The 22,004-nt window shown below is 42.9% G+C and overlaps 1 long non-coding RNA gene across 1 annotated transcript in view; it reads left to right on the plus strand.

Annotated features, from left to right (window-relative positions):
- Window positions 1–22,004, plus strand: part of LOC148380849 (uncharacterized) — a 56,232-nt gene that overhangs the window by 401 nt on the left and 33,827 nt on the right. The window lies entirely within an intron of this gene.

The following is a 22,004-nucleotide window of genomic DNA, read 5'->3' on the forward strand; positions in this document are numbered from 1 at the left end:
AGTTGGTGAAATTGACTCCAAAATCAAATGTGGCCTATAATAAGTTAAATGGAAAACCTGAATCCATTCTGCATGAAACTCACTTTGACCTTTCAGCTCCTAAATCTGCATATAGATAAGATTCATTTTAATGTTTGATTTTATTCAAGGATATTTTTAAAAAAAGGAAAATGTGGAGTTTAAAAAAAAAAAAAAAGAAGTGGGGCACTGAATGCAACCTTCTTAATTCTGATTGAAGACACTAAGAGTGTAAATGATCGTTTACCTTGATATGGATTGTGATTGGCTGCCTAGTGTTGCAACCCACCTCTTCCTTTAAATCTTTGAATCTCATTTTCTTCATGTTGACTTTTCTTGACTGTCTGTGTGATTCTAATCATCGCTCCTGTCTGTCCAGCATGTTTGCTCGGTGCCGACCTAAGCGCCGCCGCCGTTAACGCTCACCTTTACTAGACACACAAGGTTGTTTGCAATTTGTGTGGGAGAGGACAGGGCTGAGCAAACAGACTCTTCTTCCACTGTCATTCTTGTTTACTCACAATTGTTCTCAGCTTCTGTGTGACGATGAGAAGAAACAAGTGATACATGTGTGTGGTGACAATGAAAAGAGTTTGGGCTAACTTGGCGCCAATAAGTTTGTTTAATCAGTGTGCGTCCTGAGGCACAAGCTCTGCCTTTTAGATTTTTAACTCAAAATGCAAACATTTAAAAAAATATATTGAAATTTTTCTGCAAACTACCACATTATCTCGTTTTTTTTTTTTTTTGGGTGGATATTTGTAAAAAAATATCTTGGTCTCATATATCACAAAAAACATTTGAACAAGGGTGTGTCGACTTTTGAGACTTTAGACTCCAAAGTCTTGAATGATTTAAATGAAACTTTTTCTACCCATTTCCTATGCAGCATCTGATATGTTTTTTTTTTTGTTCCTTCCAGAAAAATGAATAGTGGCTCTGTCATGTCATGCAGTGTGAGCTTCTGGGTTGTCTCCTTCCTGTTGCCTGCCTTATCTCGCCCAAAGAGTCTGGCCTACTTTGGTGTCGGGGTTCTGCTCACTCCCCCTCTGCGGAGAGACAGATAGACACACAGATAGAGTAGGGAGGGCTGGGGGGGTGCTTTAAGTTAGGCGCCTCACACTTTATTCAAAGAGTTAAGCAAAGACAGGAAGCTCCTCGGAGTTCCTTCCTTCCCCAGACGGAGGCACACAGGAAACATTTTGCATGAAGGTTGTTGGTTTTTCAATGGCGGCGAGTCTTTGCGGGCCTTTAGCGAGTGGGATTGGTTACTTGAGGCCTCGCCATGAGGTCCTCATTTCTTCCCGGTGGCCATTACTGTGACAGATTGTTTACAATTACAGACAGATTAGGTTTACCTTAGGAGCGATGTTGTTCTTGCAGTTGAGAAATATAAACAACACCATACTGTTATAGATTAATGCTGTCTACTGAGGGTGCAGGCTGAAAATGTGTTATTTTATAAACTGGGAGTAGGAAAAATAGACTGGAGGAGCAAGGTTTGAAGGCCAGGTGGGTGCTACTGACTCTGACTTGACATTAGCTCCTTTTATGTTGACCCACCTTGCCAAAAGGTTTGCATTACCAGGAGCCAGGCATGAGGCTCCAAACCCCGGGTGGCGCACTTTGAAACTAGAAACAAATGATTTCATATGAGTAGACGTTCATTTTGACTTGTTTCCAGTCTTTTCTGCATTAATTTTTTTCTGGCCTACCATCAGGTCTTGCACTGTGTATTATACCAATTTTAAATGACTTTAAATTCAGCAAACACTGCAACACATTCACTTCTCTCACAAAGGTTTGTGACCCCCCTTCGACAATGGCTGCTCCCTGCCTTTTATTTCGACGATGAGGAAGGTCACAAGGCTTTGACAGAGGAGGCTGTCTTCTTTCCACGCTCTTTGCTGACATAAATGCACATTCACACATGACAACACACAGAGCTGTTTGTCTCATCTGTGTATGCAAACAACTGGCGCCTGTGCAGCAGTCTCCGCTAAACAATTTCGGTGTGTTTTCTTTAGAAAAAGCAGTGTGTGTGGTTGTGTGTGTAGAGATATATAGATATATTCATATACACATATATATGTATATTTATATATACGTACATATATATTTATATACAAATATTTATATACATATACATTTATATACACATATCTATATATATTTATACGTATATTAGTTTTGCGATACTATACAGCTCGACCACACGTTATTCACCACAATGTTTTTTTTTTGTTCTGATCACTCACAGCACTCATTGAGCCATTGTGCTATCAGCCAAGAAGTCTTCAATTTGAAGGGGAAAAAAAAAAAAGATTTAATGCGTGTGGTCAGAGCTGGAAACCATTGCCTTGTTTATTCAGTCAATCCCAGTAACACAAGAGACTATTTTTTTTTTTTTTTATTAAAGGCTTGTCTGTTTTCCTCAGAAAGGAAGCAGGGAGAAAGAGAGGCAGGGGATGTAAAGAGGGAAGTGTCTAGGGTATACACAGGAACACATCAAGAAACCGCTTGTGAGGTTTGAATGGGGGGGGTACTAAATACAAAGAAGACAGGAACTCTTCTGGCTCAGGATATTGTGGTGTGTGTATTTTTGGATGGCTCGCTTCCGTATCAGGTCTTCCTTTGGTGTTTTGAGGAAAGTTAAATGTCCAACTAGGCAGAGTCCAACCAAAACACATCTGTTGAATCATCTCAACTCCAGTTTCCTCATATCAAGTACTATTATTTTGAGTACAAAAATCTCTCCATAGTATCCAATGATACACATTATTTACTGATAGGTCCTAAACAAAAATACTGCATGAATGAGACATATCCAACTTGACCTCCAGTTTATAATTTCATTTTGGACACTCCCACACAAATGGAATCATACCCCTGAGTGATGGCGTCAGCTGGGCTTGTGTCAGCAAACATGATGGGGGTCCCCTTCATTTCTCTCTCTTCCGTCCCAGTCTTTTAAGAAGGTCTTTGTCTGGGTGTCAAGAGGGAGATGCCCCCCTGAGGCCAGGTCAGGTTCTCAAACAATGAATGCAACATTTTTTTTACTTCATATCTGCTAACTGGACTACTAAACTCTTTGAATTTATGTACACATTCATATCCACTCACACTCTCGCTAGCTCCAGGGAATTGTTGTTAACACCTTTTATTAGCAGTAAAACATCAGTGGAGTTAAAAGGGCAGTGGCCATTTGAATTTCTATACATGTAATTAAACTCTTTGAAAACGGAATCATCTTCATCGTGACAGACTACTGTACCTAATGGAGTGTCCAGAGATGATCAAAACACACACACACACACGGTCTTAATCTAAATAGTCAAATAATATTTAATACGCAGCATCAGCCTCCTTCACTGCCTGCACTTTAACACAACAAACAAAGTCGTTGAGGAATGCGGCCATGTCTCGCTGATAAATCCCGCCGTTTGATTTCTCGCTTTACAAGAAAAGTCTCTCAGCGTTTGTCCAGCTCATACGTGACCGATATTACTTTGAACGTTCACACAAATGAATACAGTCATTGTTGTTGAAGGGCTACAGAGACAGAGACAAATCTGCCCAATAATGTTGATGTTGTGTTGGCTCCGGGCCTCCTTTTCACCATGTGAGGCGTTATCTTCTTCCCACATCAGAAAAAGTCTGCTCATGGTTACTGTTGACCTCGAGGTGCTTGTGGAGAAAAAAAAAAAGCTTTTAACAGAACTGTGTATACAAACAAGTTCATCCTGGGATTATTATGTGAATATAAGTCATTTTTTTCTCATGGTGTCATATAAAGCGTCACCAATTGTGAAGACTAGAAATAAAAAGATCTAGATTGTGTCCGGAAAACAAACCAGACATTCATATTTTCAAAAAATAAATGGCTCCTGTGAACTCTTTGGGAGTCGTATACAGTGTAACTAAATCTACATTCAAAGTGTAGCTCGCACAGGGCTTTAGTCTCTCAAAGGTGCTTGCCCCCCCACAAAAAAAAAAAAATGACACATGCTCCAAGCAGCACTGTCATCCCGCTGTCCAAGTCCTTTAAATCCTTTGCCATCCTTTCATGTGAAGAAAGTGCCCATTGTGTGTGCAGTTTGTTGTCAAAGAGGCCCAGTAGGCGTTAGCGGGAATCAGCAAAGAGTTTAATATCTGTCTGTCAATTATATTCAGAGAAAATGCATCACCTAATAAAATTTTGAAAAAAAACCCCTCCATGTTACATTGGCTATTTGCAAACAGAGGTTCATTCTAGTCGACTTCCATTTGTGGACTGATTTGAATCTCACCTGTGATGCCATCATCATCCCCCTCCATTTTCTCCACGGTGGTCTTTTCAGGACTTTGAAGCTGAGCCCCTCTCAAAGGACGCCCAACTCAGGCTGAGTGACAGAACCAGCCTGCCTGGCACACATCAAATAAAGCAGTCGCCCAGATCTGACAGGGATTCAAGCACCCCCCCTCCCTCCAACCCCCGGTGTCTGTACCTCTTAACCCACCCGTCCACATAAACTTGAACTATCCTTTGAGCTTGTAATTCAAACCACACTGGCTGCAACATAGTTGAGTTGTTTGGGCTACAGACATGCTCCCGGGGCCAAAGGCCAGGGTGGGGTTTGTACTATTTTTTTTCTTTTTTATAATGGGAACGTAAAAGCCCCATGATGTACTTGTACTCGTAAGACTTTAACTGTCGTCAACTATATGCCTTGTGTTTGAACATACTTGCTAATATACTAAGGCTCTTCATATTAAATGAAAAATTAAGTAAAATAGGAAATATTCAAGTTATCTGAGTTTGTTTAGTTCATTTACCATATTTTTGGACTGTATTGTTTATGAGAATATAAGGTGCAGTCTCTGTTTTGGGAATTTTCTGTATATAAGGCGCACTGGGTTATAAGGCCAAAAAGGGAAATAAATCAGTACAGCAGATAAGTCAAACTTTATTTAACTTCTATTGGACATCCGTGATTATACAGCACACTGTCTTTTTTTTTAAGAAATTAAATGATTTTAAGTGCCTATAGCCCCAAAAATACGGTAAATTCTCGATCTATTCTTACTCTTATTTGTACTTTTTCAAACTATTCCTTATTTTGGAATATCTGACAAATTAAAACTTGAAAATAGATCACAAACCCCAACAAAGGACTTCTAACTTAAAGTCAGTGACTCACTTTGGTCTTCAAAACAATGAAGTCACTCTAATGACATGTCACGACACCGATGGGCTCATCCTCCAATTGAACCTTTTAGGCGAACTTTATGAGGACTTTTAAAGGGACTCCATCTCGCGGCATGCATCCCTTGTCATTGAGTAGAAGTAAGTAAACACAAGCCAACCGTCTTGGGCGCTTTGTTTGTTCGACTGGTTACGGCATGACGTTTATGAGCTCGGTGTTCTTTTTCATTGGGGCTTTTAGCTCCATTAGTCTCTTACGTTAGTCCTTTATATGTCTGGGAGTGTTTATCTATGTTGACTGGGGCGCACGGAGGGAAGGGCTGGGAATAAGGAGGGGAAACGGAACACAGCATGCCACAACTAGTCACTCAGAAGTCGATTAATGACAAGCCATCCTGTCGAAAATGTCAGAGAAAGACTTTTGACAGTCCCAATGAACACCGGTCGCTTACGTTCTTGCTCGTCTTCTAATTGCTAATTCTTTTAATGGATGTGAAGTGTCTTTGAGTCTATGGAGGGGCTTGGGCTCACATTGTGGAGACCTCCCTCAGGGGAATTTCTGCTCCGTCTGAGCACTTTACGGGATTATTTAGGCTAACTTTCATCTCTGATGCTGCTTTAGGAGTTTGCAGAGTGCTCTGACCTTCTGATCTCTGTTCCCTTGCTCGAAAATTCCAAATGAAGTGTCTCTCTCCACCGCAGTCTGATGAGTATCATTCCGCCTAAGCTAACCGTCACGTTTGGCCCACAACAAAGAGACCGGGTGTCATTACAGCACTAAGAACCCACAAGGTCAAGTTTGCACAATGGTTTTTTTTTCAGGTTAAGAGGAGCAAAGCTGCCGGTGGAGTTTTTCCACTCTGCGGGGCGCCACGATTGAAGACGCCATGCAATCTTTCCGATAAATGTTAAATATAGGATAGAACTGTCAATTGAAAAAATGAAGTCACTTCCACCTATTAAATAAAAGTTAGAGTCAAGTTTGTCTCTGTTGCTAAGATACAAGCCCCTCCGTAGTCCCCTGGCGTTCACCGGCCAACCCGTGTCTGGGAGAAAGAGAAAAGGGCGGCAGTGCACGAGGGCTGATCAAAGTTTAGCCAGTGCGCTGCTGTTCTCCAAATAAATCCCCCCACTGCTGCGCTCTCAGTGCCAGCCTTGTTTCAATAAGTCCCCCTTATTGTACACGCAGCCAGGGGTCTTTGAGCCGCGCCGTCCGCTGTGAGCTTCGCAGAGGATTACATGTCTAAATATACGCTGTGAGAACCTGTGTGTGTTTGTACATGTGTGAGAAGCATTTTAGTGATTCTGTTAAATTAAGCAGAGACGAATAAGATCAGTATGTGAAAAGGGCCCACCTCGTAACGGCGGCTCTTGCATTAGTGGGAATTTAGCCGCAATACTGCCTACTGTGTGTGGATTCAATTAGAATAACCAGTTGTCTGTCGAGAACATCTATTAGGTGTTGCTAGAGCCTGAATGCTTGGAAGAGGTTGACTTGTGTTTCTTATTGCTCCAAAGACTTTCCAGTGTAAAGCCTGATGGAAGCCAAAACCTCCAATGAGTAATTTCATAAATATAGTGGCAGGTGGGACTTGTTGGACATGCCTACTCTCTTCTTTACAAATGGAGGGTAATGTTCCTGACCTCCTCACCTCACCGGGGGCCTCGGCAGCTGGGGTGCCTCAACCCTTTGCAACCCACTGGCTTGTGTGTGAATATTCTTTTATGCATGTCTCTGCTACTCGGTTACCTGAGTTTCCTCGCTCCCATGCCGTCTTTTAGTTGTGCCACACGCACGTCTTGTGTGCAGCTGCCTTTTATTCACATGGAAAGCCTTTGGCAGCAGCTTTGTGCTAATATTCCCTCATCTACTACTGGGGGAACAAATCAGCCTTGTTGTAGTTATCCAGAAACTTGCTGTGTCGTGTCGAGCGGATAAGTCGCAGTGCCACGACTTATGCTAAACATGTCAGGCGGAAAAGATGGAGGAGGGGGCGAAGAATTTTTTTTTGTCTTCGGCTAAGAAAACCTCTAAGCTTCATATCATTTGTGAAGAATGTACACATGTACAGGTACATGCAGTATTTCCCTTTGATTTGACAGGCCAGACATCTCAGACACTATACGGACGTTGTAATGGCCTGTAATTGCTTCTTTGGTGTGTCAATCATGCTCTACAAAAAAGATATTTTGTTTGAAAGAGTCACGGCCAAATTCACTCTCCTGCTTCCGGTTCCAAACTCAAAATCCGATTGATCAAAGGTAGCCGATCCTCACGCTGCGTCTCCGGAGGTTTATCGAGGAAGCGGTGACCTCTGATCCCAGAATTGACTGCGGGTCCTGAAACAGGAAAGGGTCAGGGGGTCGCAAGAGAGGCTCGTTCACACCTCACGCCGCCGCGCCACGGGAGGGAGGCGCTCTCCCCGCCTGTGAGCCTCCGGTAGCCAAACATGAGAGTCGCGGCGACGATATCAAAGCAGGTATCATGTTTGTCTGGAGTCTAGACGCTGAAGTATGTGCCTCGGAGAACTCGGTCTTCCTTGTTATCTAACGGGGCTAATGGGCTTTGTGAACGCTCTATTGCCGTAACATGCAGGAAAAGAAATTTCAGGATCCTTCATATGACAACAAAGCATCACGTGAATGGTTTAAAAATAAGAATCAGACTTTGTCATCAGTGCAGGCTCTTGTTTCCTTTTGTGCGGTTACAGTATCAAAGCGAGGCGGTGGAGGATATTACAAGAGCATAGCTTTGATCCGTCGACGGGTTGTTGTCTGCGGAGCTCGACCGGCAGAACCTTTCATCTGGTCGGCGAGCTGGGATTCACTCTGGCTTGAGTAATAGTATGATTACCAATAATAACCCCCTGAGAGAATTGGAGGCAGAAAGCTTCTGGGGTATTTTGGAGATGTAACAATAAACGTGAAGCCCCATTTTTGTGTCATTTATATTAGTAGATTTGTGTGTGGTTTGTTTTTTTACTCATTTGGTTAGTTTGCGGGTTTATTAATATTAGCGGAATTACGCAGACGAGACAGTTAGCATCTTGACATCGGTCTACAGTCCCTCATAATGGAATAAAATATTGAGAAATATATATTTTTGATAATTTGGCTGAAAAAAAGGCAAGAGTCAAGAATCCCTCGTAATGGAATGCGGTAATTTTTCAAAATAAAATATTTAAAAATCAAAATATTTTTAATAATTTAGCTAAAAACCCAAAATATCACACACACAATCTAAGTTAACCTTAAAAATGATTTATTTATTCATCTTTCAAGTATGAAAGAGAGCAAAGATATGCATTTGCTGCAATCATGTTTGCAGAAGACATGAGGAAGCAATAAGAGCAGCAAGCCAAAGCAAACACTTACCGTTCTGTGTGTCGCCTTTTTATTTGGACACACATATCAGAGATAACGTGCAGTCCTTGCATGGCATACATATTTACTGCAGCGCTTGGAAAAAAAAAAAACGAGATCTGCTTTCCCTGACCAGTCGCCACAAGAAATCCGGGTAAATATATATCATAAGACCTCCCACCCGCCCCCGTCCATACAATCAACAGGCTGAGGCCCAAGGCTCAAATTATAATCAGCTTCAGTTTACATTTGTGTTTGTTGTGGGCCGATTAGGCTGTCCTAAGTCAGACAATGCGGTCGTACTTTCCTGCGGCGAGCGGCCTGCATCCTGTGCCCGAGCCCTGCCAAGAAAAGCCTCAAATAACATCGCAGCGAGCAGGAGAAGATGTGGCTTCTGCGGGCCTCAACCTGGCAACGTGTTTGTCAGCACAGACGAGCCGATATGGCCTCATTTCCTCGGAAACCACCGCCACACACGTACGCTTTTCTCACAGCCTTATTTTCCTTCTTTATTTGCTCTTCCACCCATGCTGTAATTATATTCGCAGATTAATTTGGAGCTTTTAAGGAAAAAAAAAACAGGAAGGAGGACCCTCTATTATCTCTGTGCATGTTGGCCCGCACGCAAGTCTGCTGATTGCATCTGATGTGACGCACATGAGCGCACAGTATTCCTCAAAATATTTCTCTTATTCGCATTCTTCCTTTCCCGTCTTCATCCCATCGAGCACGTTTCGAAAATGACAAACGTGCGCTAACAGATGAAATACGTTATCAGCTCGATGTCTGTGACGCAAAAACTGAATGTCAGGATCGAGTCGGGGAACTTGATCGCATACTTGAGCACATAAGTGATGCATTTATACAATTTCAGAATGTTATTTTAACAGCCATTTTGAAAAAAAATAAAATCAATAAATCATTTCCTCATCATTATCGTCATCATTTCAATCGGTACCAGAATGTGCTATTATCCCCGCTCATTACTCAATCTATTGGGACAAATTCTGACAGAAAATGAAATAAATTGCAGAGTAGTGGTCATAAAATGACTAATCTTTATCAAGGCTGTTTTTTTTTTTTCTCCAAACGGCGCCAAGTCACTTACTTGTCTTTCCATGCTCACATGCTGTGTCAGCACTCTGAGTCATGCAGCCATGCACTCAGTATGGTTAGAAAATTTGCTACTATTCCATAGTCACCTTCCTAAAATAATAGTCACACTTTCATTTTTTTCTCCAGAACATAAAAAAAAGGAACAAAATATATTATTGCAGGATATGTTCAAATAAATTTGAAATACGACTAATATAAATATGACACCGTCAAAAGAAATCTTCAGACTGCATCGATGTGGCTGATTATTATGCAAGAACTAAATTGTTAAATAAACAAGCCGACTCTATAAACCCAGAATCTTTTTTAAACTGGCCCGTTTCCTGTGATGACGAATAAAAATTATTCCCCGCATCTTCATTTTAGCAACATTCAGTTCAGCATTCCTATCAAGTGAAGTTCTTGGCTCCTTCTTCTGTTGCTAAACTGTTGCCATCTCCTTGAGTCTTCTTAAAAGCCAACTCTCTTTTGCAACATCGAAACACATTTTTATTTCAATTGTGATCAGCTGACTTCTTCTATGGCACAAATGTTACATTCCACAAGCTTGGGGTCTTTTTCTTACTATTTACTTGAGAGCCAAATTAATTTTCAGGCTCCACTGGTGAATTTGCAGGCAAGTTTGACCATCAATATATCTTGTTGCCACGACAACCTGATATCCAAACACACGGCATAAGGGTGTGTTATAAATGTGTTGAATTAGGCAACACAAGGCCAAGTCTGTCCTCGGCGAAGAACACACACACAAGTCAATCAATAGAAAAAAATGGAAACTCAGGCAACCTAAAAAAAATCTGTTTTCAGTCCATACACACCGCAAACAGTCAATAGACTTGCAAAAAAATTGCAAACACTCACTCAAAGGAACCAAGAATAATTGAAGGCTTAACTTGGGTCAGGTCAAATGAGTGGCACACAAGCCTATGATTGTTCATACTGACGTCTGTGTGACTGCTGATGGTCAGCGTGGACAACCGCAAGCATCGCTAATACTGCGTCACCCAGCCGAGCCTGGACCCTCCCGAGCGAACAAGAGACTCAAACAGAAAGAAAAAAAAAAAAACAAGATAGAGTGCTGTGTTAGAGCCCATCACCCCCCCAACCCTTCAGCCTCGCTGGTGCCAAACTGCCGGGTCGCGGTGGCGATGGCGCATGTGGTGCTTGTCTGCGTGCTTGTGTGTCTCTGTGATACTTTATGTCTAAAGGCGGAAGACGTAGAGGCTGCGGCATACCTTGGGGCCATTAGTCGACTCCTTGTCCCTCACAACTTTAATTGGCTTCAGCAGTAGTGAGATCACAGCTTCCTCAACCGATTTGTAAAATGAGTAAATTGCCCATCTTGTCGTTCCTGGGATCCGTTTTGTCTCGCTTATAAGCATGGACAGAGAAGGATAATATATATCACGCGAGTCCCACCAGGACTTTGTGTAGGTGGTAAAACCGCATCATAAAAAACTACAGCCAAGTGAACTCTGCATGTTTTTATAAACTATGTACACATTCCAAATTGGCTTAAATGACCCTGGTCTTCCTTTTTAAACAATAGCTGAAATATAAAAGTTTCCATCGTAAAAACTTTCTCATGGCTCCCGTGGTGAGGAAGGAGGTCTGGACGCTGAAGAGCAATTCCCCATTTGCCTTATCCATCCTATCATCAGGCAAATTCGGGGTGGGGGTCTAATCGAGAGGTTTGGATGAAACCCAATTCGACAATCCCTATCGCCACCTGTGCTCCTCTGCTTCCTCCCCATTCCAATAAACTAAATGAATTACAGGGCGAGTATCGGAATCAAAATCTCCGTCTCTCATCTCCTCCATCATCACTTCCTTTGGTTTTGTGTCATTTCCCTTCATTTCCTCTCTCGTCCACTCAATAAATCCCCATGCAACCAGAGTCCATGTGGAGTTTTCCTTTGGCTGGTTTACCACATAAGAGACCGGCAATGGCAATAGCATCAACAAATACCACGAATTTATTTTCTTTGGAGCAATTTTTTTTGCATATCAAGGCAGACACGACATGCCCTTGACTTTAAAAAAGGAAACGATTATTCAGGAAAGTTGGAAAAACCAAGTCACAAAACCACGATTAGATGCCAATTAGCCATCAATTCTCTCTGTGAAAAAAAAGTATATTTTTAGGATCGTGGATTTTCTTTTTAACTATAAATACAATTTGAAGCAGATACATCAGAACAGCTAGTTCACACGTGATCTGCATTTAACTTGAACTGTGAGAAAACATGGACAAGGTGGTTTCTATTATCCAGGCGTTATTTGCACATAAATATTCCGACACCGGCATAGCTTACTGTGAGAGAAAGCAGTTACTTGAGTATTTCCGTTTCTCTGCCACCCGCATATACACTCCTGTTTGGAGAAGGAAACCGGGGGGCCTTGCGGATCATGTAACTCACTTCAAACCGGTTCGGCTCCGCCGTGTGACAAGGAAATTGATTTTTCCTTGTTGTTTTTCTTTCAGAATGCTCCTACACGGGATATTTCCTTAGCTGGGTAACAGAATCTATCAACCAGGAAAACATGTTCCCAAGCTATGTTTCGAGGTTTCCATATTTTTATGTTCTACGTTGAAAGTCTTTACTTGACAGCGACTATTGTAGTCAGACTGAATTCAAACCGTCACTGTTCCTGTCCGTCACACGATGTAGGGATCTGTTGGAAGCCTCAGGGAGCAGGAACAGGGCCGTTCCCATCCCTGGAAAAGACACCTGTGTCTCATGACTGATTCCCAAACAATAGGCCGGGGTTATTATCTGAATGTTACTTTTGAAACACGCACACATAAGCTAAGTCGTAATCATGCCTCGATACTAGAGGGGAATTCCTTCCCGCTTTTCACAAAAGGTGCCCCGTCACTCAGGTTTTCCACTTATCAAATCAAACCTGGCACATAAAATGGGGGCCTTTGTCAGCTCGCTCTGTGGGTGGGAAGCCGATGAGGACAGAGGGTTATTCATGTCAGAGATGTTAGTGAAGGAGGGACTTTCTGATTCTATAACATTAGCCGCAATGTACATTATCAATAAATTTAAATCAAGTTTCCCATTTTTCCTCAAATATGTCGACCTCTGCCCTCATAGGCTTGGAAAATGTCGAGCCGTGAGCTGGCAGAGGATGAAGGGCTTGTGGGGGGGAACCGAGGAGGGTTGGGAAGAGCGTTGGGGAGGGGGTCTTGAGGCTGGGACGGAAGAACAACGTTTTTGAGGTTTCCAGACAGCATATTTGTCTAACATTTCTACCCATTCTGAACAAGTTCAGTCATAGTTCATGAAATAGAGCACCTCTATTTGGCAACTGTTTAAAACCACACAGAGCCAGCCAAAATGTGTGCGCACTATTGTATATGGGCTTAACCAATCGTCCCATTACTTTTGGTCATGATGTGGTGTTTGATTAATACGGTCTGATCGTCGCCCGGGGGAGCAGAGGTTAGTCTCCAGGTTGTCAATGTGGCGCTACAGCCTGTGATCTATCATCACAAGAAAGTCTGGCCAAGGATTTTATCCAACGAGACGGTAGCGGAGACGAGAACGGCTTTCGGATCAGGGTGGGTGGCAGCAGAGACATGGATCAGAGTTAGTGACGCCTTCAGACAACAAAGCTCCGTTTCCCCTCTAATCCGGCGATTCATCAGCTTCAATGGAGGACATTTGATAGCACATGATAATGAAACTTCACCCCCAGACTGCTTGGCTGCCAGAGCTTTTCCTCACTTCCACTTCATTTGAAGCGATGGTCTTGCCGTCACTCTGTTACACTTGTTTCGGGTTCTGCGGGTCTGACACACCCGAAAATCGAACAGGCTCGGGTTTCATTTGTGTAGCAAAATCCGGTGAGTTGTTTTTGTTTTGAAATTTGAACAGCAACTGTTCTGGACCGCAAAGTATGTTTGTCTCAGCATACTTTGATTAAATCAGGTTGGATCAGGGCTTGTTTATTTGGTTCAGCTCCTTTTAGTCTCTCTTTTACTTTTAATACGCCTTTAAGTTGCTTTTCAACATCATAAGATTGCCTTGCAAGGATGGAAACAGCAACTATAACAAAATCGGAAGGCAGTCTGGTGTCGAGTCATCATTTCTCCGCCATTTAACTTTGCAACGTGTGCGGTGATAGTGCTGAGGGAGTTGTCAACGTTCTTTACCATTGAAACAAAGAGTACAGTATGTGCTATTCTAAAACAAACCACAAGTTTTGTCTTAAAGTCTGTAGAGGATTGATGAAGAAACCGTCGGAGTAGCTCCAAAGTATATTCGTTGCCACCCGGCATCAGAATTCCGAGATTGTGTTTGTCCCGGTTGAACTCGGTCAGAGATATTTTGTGAAAGAGGTCAAACCGTGTGGCATGTTTACAGTGTCCCCGGACCAAATCTCCTCTCGCTAAGAGTGTGGGGACAGAATTGGGGAAGCCTGCCAGAAGCTGCGGCTCCTCCATGCAGACTCGGTTCCACTCAGAAGTTGAGGTGAGACCACCAATTACTTTTATTCTCAGTGATTTGGTCGTCTTGGGGTTAGGATTCGGGGACAGAATGAAATTACGTGGGTTGGCTAAATATACTGTAAACATCTGAAAGTATGTGCTTTGCATCACTAAAGAGGTCAATTACTTTGCGTTCTCCTGATAGGATGATGAGCGAAGGGCAGGTTGAGGGCGAAACTGTGTTTACTGTTATTTGACCGTCTGCCTTTTAGTAAACAGGAAAACGCACTGTCAAGCCAACGTGTTCATTAAACCTCGCTAAAATCCCGACTGGGGGATTTCCTGCTCTTGCTTTTGCCAAGGCGCAAAAGCCGGGAGGTAGGGAGGGAAGGACGGAGTGGGCTAGATGCCCGGAATCACAATCGTCCAACTTAGTGCCGCGCGGGGCCCCCCGAGCCCCTGTCACTCCCCTCTCGCCGAAGCCGGGCGCCCCGGCCAAGTTTCCGCCTCGGCCCGTAAAACAGAGAGCCTCAATCTGGCACTTCAACTGAAATAGAAATGTAATTTCCTCAATCGTTCGTACATAAATGCGGTTTTCAAACAGACGTAAGGGTGCCACTGCTGTCATCTGAATGAGTGAACATTAAAAGTCCAACATCCCAGATTTAAAACGTCAAGAGAGCTCTCTGTAGACGATATGTAAAGAAGCCCAGGCTCATAAATCTTGACAACTAGTGCATGAGGCAATAGCCTTCACTCTTCATCCAGACTGGAAAATGACAAGTAAGGAGGCCTGTGGAACTTCATATGGAGCTAACTGTTAGCAAACGAGGCCCAGTTTTAATTTTACGATTTCATGTACGCGCATGTCTAAAAACGTGAAAGTAGCAGCTGCTCTTATCATGCTTGCTGAGGCGAGTCTGGAGATAAAGTCTCTCGACCGTGAGGTGCTACTGAGCTTCCCCAGTTCAGCGGCCACCAACTGAACACATCCCCTGACATCTTTATCTTGTCTACTTTCTCTGTCCTTGTCTTCTGCTCACCATCTACTCCTGATTTTTTTTTTTCTTGGTGGGAAGACCATATCCTGGAAATCCATTTCAGGCACATGACCGAATGCCTACTGAAACAGCTGCTGTGGCCTCTGAACCATTAAAAGACGTCGAGCATAGGAGAGAAAAGCAAAATGGCCACAAGAATGGCCTCATCGCGGCAAAAGTAAAATCCAGACCTCTGCGACAATGCCAAAAAGAGATGATAGGCCGAAGTAAAACCAATCCGAAGCGTCTTATTTAAAGGATTGGCTTGGCTTGGTAAATACTGAGAGGGAACAAAGAGGACTTCTGCATCCTGACATGGAAACTGCCGATGGGGAGTCACAGCCAGTTATAACAAACATGAAAATAACCAATCATGCTTCTTTGTGCTATGGCTGTCATTACTGTTTGGATCGTAGTAATCAAAGTGTTTGAGTGGCACAAATCTACTTGTTGTGGGACATCTGGAGAGCACATTTGGTGGAATCCTGCCACTAAGTAACTGCTAACAGATATTGAGGGCAGGAGAAGAAGTGTTAATGTTTGTTGTCATTTGTTGCCGTTATTATGATGCCTCTTTTTTAGATGCCATGTTGGAATTGGACTACACACCTACTAAGGCTCCGGTAGTGGATTTTCTCGGTGACCTGGATCACGGAAGACAATGATAGAAAAGGAAATGAGGCAGAAAAGTGGCTGACCAGGTCAAACCGTTGTTTTTTTTTAACTCTGATTCTGGCAGGTTTAGCTGCAGGGGCAGCTCAGCTCAAAGACCCACGCAAAATAAGTGTGTGTGGAAAGTTCCAACTGTTATTTGTCAGCCTGGAAAAAAATCTGAAAATAGGATTTCACAGGCGACGCTACATAAGAGGTATTCATCATTATTATAGGACTGTTTCGGATTATTTCGGTATTTTCAAACCCACAAATTTCCTGCTGCCTTTGTCATAGTGGGTTGTTATTTATCAACAGATAGCTCTCTTGTCTCTTTACTGGATAGAATCACGGACACAAACTCTGTAGATGGCACCACATTCAGATAACCTCAAGCACCATATCCCCTTTTTGTGTTTTGAACATGATCACTTGGGAGTCTAACTTTGGTGCCGGAGAATGTTGACCTGATTCTGCACTTACTCCGAGTGTATCTAATCAGCCTTCTTGCAAGCCTTCTCTATCTGCAGGCTATGCTTGAACGGCGGCCGGGCTGCTTAACTCTTGGCTCCATGCTCATATTTAGACAGATTAGATTTGCATACACTGCCTACATTGTTGCTGCTGTCAGGATTTGTGAAACACTATCACACTATGTTATTAGTCACAGTCTGGACATACACTTCTCAAACCTGAGAGAGGCAAGCAGGATCTTTCAGAAGCAAACACGGAGGTGTTAATGGCCTGTTAACGTCAGCAGAGTAAATGTTGCTGTTTAGGGTGGAATGTGGGTCAATGAGATGATGACCTTTATGTCACCTTCACTCTTTTGCTGACCACTGAAGCAGTGCAAGGCTTTATTAGATCACTGCTTTCTGGTCACGGGTTGAAGCTTATGGGTCACAGAACTAAGCAGCCGGTGTGTCTGTGAATGTGGTGCACTGGAGAGGATATGGATTTATTTTTTCTTTTAAAAGACAATGAAGTATCTTTTATGTCGTTTACTACTTTTGTCATTTTTCTCGCCGCATCGTCAATGTTACTTTTGCTGGCATCTATGACACAAGGACACACACACACACACATGCACGCACATTCTCCCCCTTCCTTTGAGGAGTGTTGTGATGGGAAAGATAAAATGCCTCCTTTGGATGATGAAGACGCCGCTGACAACTGGCCAACTGGACAGGCCTTGACATGCTATCCGAGCGCATAACAAAACCAAAGTCCTCAATTGAATTTGATGTGGGGTAAAGCAACTTTATCCAAAAATCTCATGCTATTTAACGGTTGTTATCAAATTTACATGATTGCGGCTCTTATTTTGTTTCCATGCAACTGACTTCCAGCAGCAACATTTAAACTGAGGCTTTACGTTGAGCTTGGTAATGACGGACAAGTGGGGCTGCTCGGAGGCTGTTGCCAGTGTAAATTCTTCTTTTCCCTGGAGCGGCCTGTGGTTGTCTGGTGGGGTGGAAATGGTTGTAGGATGCACACAAGCCCAAACCAAGGAACCCTAGAGGAACAGTGGCTCTTTCTGTTAATGGACGAGGAAGCAAAAAGGGGCGTCCACCAGTATCCATCCATCTCTCTTGCCTCCTTACGACTGACTGTAACTCTACCTCCGAGATAACCATCGCACCTTGGGCTCTTGGTGTGCCCCTCATGGCCTCACCCCTGCTCCAGGGTCACTGAAGAGGGGGAGCGACAGTTTCACATCAATGCAAGCCTGTCTGGAGGCCTCGCATAGCTGCGCCGGAGCCGATAACTGACTCACAACTTTACACCGCGTTTGTTTTAAAGACATGCCTCATTCATACTGCAGCATCTGTTCAGATGAGGAATCAAGAGCTCGCTCAAACGGCGGCAATTTATAGAACTAGCTCGACATTTTTGTTCATGCCGTCTCCAGTAATTTAGTAATGGCATTAAAAGATAGTTTATTGGGCTCTTGCCAGTATTAGGACAGTTGATGTTTGGAGCAACTGGTTACTTTGTGGATCTAAATATTTGCCTGATCGGCCCTCTTTAGAGGATATCAGAGAGAAGCTTTCGTCCAAAAGCAACAAACTGGATAAATATATATTAGCTGCATTAATGTTGTTGGGAGAGCACTTTAGAGTTGAGTGGTTGTCCGCTTATGCTCAGTTTTGTCAGACAGGCCTGCACAAAAAAGGCATGTTTAGATTTCCCTCAAAATTGTTGTTGCATTTGGTACTTCAACTTATAAGAAAAATAAAAAAGAATTTAAAAAAAAATCCACTGCCGCCTGTATAAACTCTTTAAGCGCTTATTAGGATGTCAGTCACTGCTTGAAATTTCCTGGCAACGAGACAATGTTAGCGACCTCTTTTTCCCTACGTTGTGATGTATTCCGCTTTGGTTACATTGCAAGTGAGGTAAAGATCAACGTGCCACAGGGGGGCTGTACAAATTACAAAATGATGGAATATGTCAAAAAGTAATCACTAAAATATGTCTGTTGTTGTTATACCTCCTCGCAAACGTTCTGAATAAACATAAGGTAATGACGGAAAACGTATGAATTTGCTCTCAGATGCTTTTGAGCCTGGATTTGAAATTATAACTCCCACAATTGTCGTCTAAACCAAACAAGGCAATTATTACTCTTGCATATCTTGGCCTCCACTTTCTCATAAATGCCCGTGAAGACGATTTGTGCTGATAAAAACACCTTTTCTGTTTTTACCGCAAATCATGCGAAGGTCCTGTTGCAGTTTGAGATCCATTAAAACAGGATTGAGGTTTAAAACTAATTGCTCCATGATTCATACTTGTTCTACATTCCCATTAGAGAAGCCAAGTGAGCGTTACTTTCCAAGTCTATAACGCCTCAGGCATCACCTGTGATGTCTTCTTAAAGAACAACATAATTGGAAGTGTTGTTATTCTATTCTCACCATGGAAGGTGTCAAGCAACCGACACTGATGATTAAAGATAATTACGCCAACCGGCACTCTGATGTAATCATCAATTGTGGCGTCTCTCAGACAGTTGACGCGTGTTGATATGTGATTCATGGTGCACGCCTTGGACGGAAAAAAGGAACCGTGTGAAAAATGTCCATCAATCCATCTATCTGTATAGGATATATATGTGTGTGTATATTACACACACACACCGGTGCAACAGGGAGTTGACAATGAACAATGAGCAACATAATGAGGCGCATGCAGACATCCAGCTGACTCCAGCAGTAGACTGAGGGTCTGGGGCCCGTGGTTGTGTTGGTGCCTGGAGGCCTGCTGGGTGTGTTTGTGGTTTGTTTGCAGGCGGGGTGTGGGCACGAGAGGTTTACCCTCTCAGCACTCCCTGGCACCAGTCTGTCCCAGAGGAAAGGACGAAAGAAAAAAAAACAACAACTCCTGTTCATGTTGCCACTTTGGGATGAGGTGGCAAAGTGAGGGGAAATATTGTCGCGGTTAATTTGACTCAAAATTTAGGATATGAATATTTTCAAGTGATATATTCTTAGAAACTGAAATAGAATGCCAGGCTTTGTTTGAGAGACAATATTACACACCCTTCACACATTCCAAAAATGGGCTGTGTGAATGCCAAAGTGCTTGCAGTCTGTGAGTGAGTGGCAACCAGGGTGTACCTATGTCTCGCCCAACAGGGATGGAGTCCAACAAGATAAATGTTAGGAGCATTCTATATTTAACATTTCAATATTTCTAATACTGTATGATAAACTGAACATTTGTTTTTGTGTCATCTTAAATAAGTTGCTTTTAAAAATCCAAGTCAGATAAAAGTTGAGGTCAAAAAGTAAAGTGGACCTCGACTTAAAAAAAAAGACTTCTGAGGTGAACGGAGGATAGAAACTGTTTCCTTCCTCTCCTCCATCATGATCACCAAGGACTGCTGTTCCTGGAACGGTGTCAGTATTTTTAGCTGGGGAAATGCCACCTTTGGGTCCTTAGGGGTCACCAGACAAACAGTCTCGTGACTCCTGATCCATCCAGACTGCGACATCCTGGACTTGAACTCAAAAACATCAAATGCATTTGGCTTCCTCTCGAGTTAAGTTGGATTTTGGATTTGATTTTCCCCGTCATTTGTTATTGTTGCAAGAACACCGAGTGTTCAGAATGCAGACAGAAACTCTTAAACCGCTCAAGTCTTGTTTTCATATGAAAGAAGTATTTCAAGCCAAGTGGAGATGTTGTTTGGACATTATAGAGCAGAGAGAGCAATCTAAAAGATAAACAGTCGGGAATTTCTCATCTAAATGTGGAGGCAGCAAAAGCAAGTAAAGGTAATCAAAGTGCACTTGTAAATTAGGAAGCACTCACCAGAACTGTTAACCTGCGGTTGACATGGCGAGCTTTATAAAATGTCTTGCTTTTAGACACAAGAGCTTTCTTCATTTTATGTGTTTATGTTGCTATATGCACGTCTGTGTAAACACGCAAGTCTACTTTGCTTCAAAACATGCTCAAGCGGTCGCAGCGACTACCGTATTTTCGGCACTATAAGGCACACCTAAAAACCTCAAATTTTCTCAAAGATTTTAAATGGGCCATTCATTGAAGGTGCGCCTTATAATCCGGTGCGCCTTATAGTGCGGAAAATATGGTACTCCTTGTCACCTGTGATTTTTTTTCTTTTTTAATCTTGTTTATAATATGGTGCTGAGTAAAAATTGACAATAGATCATGACCACTCAGGTAATGAAGCAGCTGTCACTGTAGCTTTTGTGCCAGCGCACAATGCTTCGTGTGATATGGATCGCCACCTTTTATGAGAGCGGGACGTGTTGAATCTCAGGCGTCTCACCCTTCAGAGCAATTATGATCTACTTTTTCTCCAGCATTTCAGCAAGTCTTCTCACTTTACTCAAAGGGGGCTAGAAGTGGGCTGGAGGTACCGTGCAGATAACACAGGAACAAAAATAAACTGCTTATGAGAATTCGACTGGAGGTACGGTACTGATGACACAGAAACAAAAATAACTGAACAGATACCAATTACACATTTAAGCCACAGTAGGTGGGAAAATGTCTTGCATAAATCAGCTCCCCAACTACAGCAGGAGGCAATTGTTTGCTTCCCCAAATGGCAGCTGCTGTCATTTGCAGCCAATAAAGAGTCTCTCAGCTGCGTTGGGCTGCTGGGAATGTTGTTTGCTTGTATAGAACGTCACCTAATCTCACCGCAAGTAAAGATATGACTCACACGAACGTGACACCCGTCCCGCCATTGAGCCACGAGCTGAGACCAGTTAGCTACCGAATAGAGACCATGAGACAACAGACAGCTGTTGGTTATATCTATGTGTATATATATATATATATATATCTCCCAGACAGAAAAAAAACACCCAAATAAGTTGTGCTTAGTCCCAAAAAAATAAAATACAGAAATAACAGCTCTAACTGTCGCAATCGAGTGCAAAAATGCACATTGCAAAATATCTTGGTGTATTTCAGTTGTGTCAATATTACTGTGATTAAACAAACAGTTCAACTGTTTCCCAGAAGTTGCATGAAGTGGAAATATAGCAAGCATTGTGCTTCCTACGCTGTTATTAGTGGCTCTGGTTTGCAAACTGATCCCATCCAAAATACTTTTCCCCCAACAATGACTAAAAATAATATCATTAGCGTGCTTTGTTGACACCCACATGGGCTGCCGGTCACACAGTCACGACGACACAAGAGAGGAGAACAAGCCGCCTGCAGCCGACGCTCTGTTGAGACTGTTTACACAATAGTTCATCTTTGTGATGGACTGATAAGCAAGATACCGTCCTGTCTCCGTCTCCCTCCCCCCCCCCCCCCCCCCCCCCCCCCCCAGACAAACAAGTGACAAACATAAAAGACAATAATGCGTTGTTACATCAAAATCAGCCACATCTCAGCCCGTGTGACCTCCGTGTGCTCAATGACGAATTCACGGAGACTTATTTACCCAAAGCAGGCGGACGACAGATTACGGCGCTCTCTGAAGTTTTGCGTCAACAAGAAACGCCGGAGCGCCAGTCTATTGATTGCATCCGCGGGGAGAGATAAGCTGTCTCCACTCGTGAAGTCATTTTATAGGTTACAATCACGGAGGCCGTGCGGACCGACTACAATCAACTTTTGTGTCCGTGCAAATAGATTAGAACCCTTCTGTTGGGAACGCTTAAGTTTTTATTGGAGAATGTCTTTCCCTATCTTA

The sequence above is a fragment of the Syngnathus floridae genome, chromosome 20, assembly GCF_059516105.1.
Source record: "Syngnathus floridae isolate MCC-2025c chromosome 20, RoL_Sflo_1.0, whole genome shotgun sequence".
NCBI lineage: Eukaryota > Metazoa > Chordata > Actinopteri > Syngnathiformes > Syngnathidae > Syngnathus > Syngnathus floridae.